The sequence below is a fragment of the Galeopterus variegatus genome, unplaced genomic scaffold (assembly GCF_000696425.1).
Source record: "Galeopterus variegatus unplaced genomic scaffold, G_variegatus-3.0.2 Scaffold486, whole genome shotgun sequence".
In the NCBI taxonomy this organism is placed as follows: Eukaryota; Metazoa; Chordata; class Mammalia; order Dermoptera; family Cynocephalidae; genus Galeopterus; species Galeopterus variegatus.
In genome coordinates, this window is record NW_007726597.1 from 536,498 (window position 1) to 541,125 (window position 4,628).

General features: G+C 55.9%; 1 protein-coding gene across 1 annotated transcript in view; it reads right to left on the reverse strand.

Annotated features, from left to right (window-relative positions):
* The window catches only part of BCAT2 (branched chain amino-acid transaminase 2, mitochondrial), a 16,062-nt gene extending 14,706 nt beyond the window's left edge, over nt 1-1,356 (reverse strand). Inside the window, exon 1 of the mRNA XM_008569299.1 lies at nt 1,291-1,356. The gene's annotated coding sequence lies outside the window, so the exon portion shown is untranslated. The remainder of the gene's footprint in view (nt 1-1,290) is intronic.
* Nucleotides 1,357-4,628: the final 3,272 nt, after the last annotated feature.

Sequence of the window (4,628 nt, forward strand, 5' to 3'; positions counted from 1 at the left end):
AAAAAAAAAAAAAAAAAAAAAAAAAAAAAAAAAAAAAAAAAAAAAAACACCTAAAAATTCTGATAGAAAGAGGTAGAGAAAGAAGTGAAGGAAAGGAAGAGGGGAAGGGGGACGAGGGGAAGGAGGAAAGGAAGGGAGGGAGGGAGGGAGGGAGGAAGGGAGGAAGGGAGGGAGGAAGGAAGGAAGGGAGAAAGGGTGGAAGGGAGGAAGGGAGGAAGGGAGGAAGGAAGGGAGGAAGGGAGGAAGGGAGGGAGGAAGGGAGGAAGGGTGGAAGGGTGGAAGGGAGGAAGGGAGGAAGGGAGGAAGGGAGGAAGGGAGGAAGGAAGGAAGGAAGGGAGGAAGGGAGGAAGGAAGGAAGGAAGGGAGGAAGGGAGGAAGGAAGAAGACCTAACACCTTGGAAGACAAAAATTACCCAAACTGCAGACCAGTTACTGGAGCTGTAAAATGCTCATCTAAATCTTGTTTCAACTAAAGTTTCTCCCTGAGGACTTTGCTTTCAGCCACAACTTGAAGTCATAAAACCAAATGCCTCCTGGATGTCTCTCCTAGAAACTTCACAGGCCTCTCATTCTTGCCAGGTGCCGCAAAGCTGCTCCTCCTCCTGGGTCCCCAAATGGGGGCAGGCCCCCTGGTTGCCTGGCCAGACCTCTGGGCACCACCCTGGGCCCTCTCTTCCTTTCCCTCCCCCATCCTGCCAGTCCCTCCTGTCTGTCCTCAGTTCAGACCTCCACACCTCCCAATCCTCTCCCACCTGGGTCTCTGTCCCAGCCTGGCCTCCTGGCCTCCAGTCTGTCAACTGCAGCTCATCCTCCACACGACCTGAGAGGGGTCTTACGATAGCCAGATCTGGCCCTCCCTCACCCCTGCTCAGAGCCCCCCATGGCTCCCAGCACCATGGGCAAGGTCCCAGCCCCACAGCTACTCTATGGCCCTGATGACATCCTCAGTCTCCTCCAATCCAACAATTCCTCCCAAATACTCCAGGCTCTTCTCCCATGTGGGACTTTGTACTGACTGTCCCTTCTTCCTCTAACATCCTAAGCTCCCCTCTTTGCCAGGAGAGGACCCACTTTCTTTCGAGATAGACCCGGGTCCCTGCTGGCCTCCACAATGCCTCTGTCAGAGCACAGATCACACTACCAAAGCACAGGGTTTTCAAGTGCAGGAACTGGTCTGCTCACCTTGGGAGACCCAGTGTCACCCAGTCTGGGACATGGGAGTCCTCTGAAAATGGATGATGAGTGCAGAGAAAGAAGAAACACACAAAAAGCAGACCTGGGGAAGTGCACCTGGCAAGAGACTTCGCAAGGAGGAAGGCATGTGGACAGGAACAAGGGACAGAGGTCAGTCGCCACGCCACCTGCACAGAGTAGTGGAGGCCGGAGCAGGCCGGGTGCAGCGTGAGGCTCTGGAAGGGCTGGATTCGGGGCTGGCCCCAGCCACTCTTCCTGTTCCATTCCACCAGCAGCATGTGGTCAGTGAACGTCTTCCCAAACACCAGGGGCTTGCTGGGGTCAGGCTTCTCATGAGGCTCCTGCGTTATTTCCAGCTGCAGGTCTGCAGCCTGAGAAAAGACAGGGGGGACACAGTATCCTGGACCTGGCCACAATATCCAAACTAAAAAAGTACTACTACCAAGAACCCCTGGGCCTCAGACCCATAGAGAAGAGGGACCCCCTGTGCCAGAGGCTTCTGGGACATGCGTTTTCATCTTTCCCACTGGCTGAAGCCAGGCTACTAAGCAATCCCACTGCTGCCCACCTTCACCTCTGGGATGTGGACCTTTCAGAGATGGAGATGCCCAAATCCAGCTGTCAGCCCCCTCCTCCCTCAGACCCAGGAGAGTGGGTCCCAACCACTGTCCTTCAGATCCAAGCATACAGTTCCCTTCTTTCACCTTGAAACTGGAGGATGCATGTCTCCTAGGACCACAAAGATGCCAAGGGACAGTGAGAAGTTTTCGGACCCAGATCTGGGATGGGGAAAGAAGTGACAAAGGTGAGGAGCCGGCAGTGGAAGAGATCAGGGGCCCTAGCATGCCATCTGCCACCCCTGCACGTAGAAGGCCCTCTGGCCTGCTTTGTCTCAGTCCTAGGGCATTCTAGACAGGTATGTGGCCCTGGCCAAATCCCTTCTCCTGTCTGATCACTGTGTAGGGGGAAGGAGATTCCTGAAGGAGGCCACGTCCCCTTCCCGCCCCCATGAGGCCATCCTTAGTAAGAGCAGAGTCAGTTCCACTCCCCCTCCTCCATGCTGGGGCAAAGTCAACAGCAGGGAACTTTGGCCCCAGTCCGCCGAGACCAGCTCACACAAGAAGACGACAATGAGAGGAGCACAGGTAAGTGAAGGCCTCCTGGGGGCCCTAAATCCTGACAAGAGCAGAAAAGTGAGGGACCTACAGCTCGATTTCCCCGCAACCAGGAGTCCAGGTCCCTAACCCCCTCCTACCTCAGACCCAGGATGCAAGGTCCCCAATCTCTCCTCCCTCAGATCGAGCAGTCCAGACCCCCAGCCCCTCCTCCCTCAGACCCAGCAGTCCAGACCCCCAGCCCCTCCTCCTTCAGACTCAGCAGTCCTGACCCCCCAACTCCCTCCTCCTTCAGACTCAGCAGTCCAGACCCCCAGCCCCTCCTCCCTCAGATCCAGCAGTCCAGACCCCCAGCCCCTCCTCCCTCAGACCCAGCAGTCCAGACCCCCAGCCCCTCCTTCCTCAGACCCAGCAGTCCTGACCCCCCCACCCCCTCCTCCCTCAGGCCCAGGAGTCCAGACCCCCAGCCCCTCCTCCTTCAGACCCAGCAGTCCAGACCCCCAGCCACCTCCTCCCTCAGGCCCAGGAGTCCAGACCCCCAGCCCCTCCTCCTTCAGACCCAGCAGTCCAGACCCCCAGCCACCTCCTCCCTCAGGCCCAGGAGTCCAGACCCCCAGCCCCTCCTCCCTCAGGCCCAGGAGTCCAGACCCCTAGCCCCTCCTCCCTCAGGCCCAGGAGTCCAGACCCCCAGCCCCTCCTCCTTCAGACTCAGCAGTCCTGACCCCACAACTCCCTCCTCCCTCAGGCCCAGGAGTCCAGACCCCCAGCCCCTCCTTCCTCAGACCCAGGAGTCTTATTCCCCCAACCCCACACCTTGGACACCACTTTGGCAGTAACTCCAATTCCCTCAGATTCCAGGGGCTGAGCGTCAGCCACAGGGACCTGGGGCCCACCCCCAGAGGCTTCTGAGGGCCAGGGCAGTCTTCACTGGACAATGCTAAAATGGATACTTCCCTTTTGGCCCTCCGGATGGGAGCTGGGGAGAGCAGGCTGGCTGTGTCCAGCAGGGTGGCCCCTCCCTGGTGACCTTTGACCTAACAATGCCTCCTTCCCCAGCCCTGCAGGGAGGCAGCTGGGTCGTGGTTGAGGGAGACAGAGCAGCCGAGCTTGCTCGTGCCCTGTGAGCTGGATGAGCTGGCACCAAGTGAAACTGGATGTGAATGGCAGCGGTCACCAGTCAGTAGGTGAGTCCCAGGGAGATAGGGACTGCGGGGCTGCAGTGTGGTAAAATCTGAGCCATGAAGCTAAGATGTGGTCTTGCTGGTTTGGAGCCAAGGGCTTCTGGGATGATCACAGTGTGGGCCCCATCATGGCCTCTAGGTGGCAACATGTAGCCTGCACAGCCCTGCAGCCATGGCTGCTGCCCAGGAGGGGACAGGACATCCATAGTATGCAGAGAGGATGGACACGGAGCATGGGAACAGTCAGCATGTGGGCAGGTGAGCAGCCTTCAGAGGGAGCCAGAATGAAAAAAATAAAAATGAGTAAGAGTGAGTAGAGGACAAATGGGAAAAAGAGACAGAAATGGGGAACACAAACTGACAAGGACTGGAACCGAGGCCAAGAGATGCCAAAATAGATCTGATCACGAAGAGAGAGGGAAATTGAGACAAGAGACAGAGAGAGAGACAAACTCAGGCAAAGAAATAAAGCCTGGAGGGGCTGGCCGGCTAGCTCAGTGGATTATCTTTTTTTTTTTTTTTTTTTTTTAAATTATGACCGGTAACGGGATCTTAACCCTCGACTTGGTGTTGTCAGCACCCCGCTCAGCCAGTGAGCAAACCCGCCGTCCCTATATGGGATCCGAACCCGGGGCCTTGGTGTTATCAGCACCGCACTCTCCCGAGTGAGCCACAGGCCGGCCCAAGCTCAGTTGATTAGAGCGTGATGCTGATAACACCAAGTCTAGGTTCGATCCCTGTACTGTTTGGAAGGAAGGAAGGAAGGAAAATAAAGTCTGGGGAAATCAAGGGAAAATACTGAGGACAGGATAAAGAGAAGCCATGAGACAGAGAATGAGGAACAAAGAGAGAAATAGACAAAGACCATCGAATCCCTGTGCCGGCCATCCACCAAAAAATAAAAAAATAAAAAATAGACAAAGACCACACTTCAGATGACAGATCCCAGAGTGGAAGGGAGACCCAGAGAAATGAGAAGAGACTGGGAGAGGCAGAGATGCCAACACCTGCAGAGAAATTGTTTTAGGGTGCCTAGAGACAAAGACGTTGAGGAGAGAGAGAAAGCAGGACAGGTGGAAAAACACTACACACCACAAGGCAGAGAGAAGGCACTGTGCACGGTGTCCAGGAGATTATA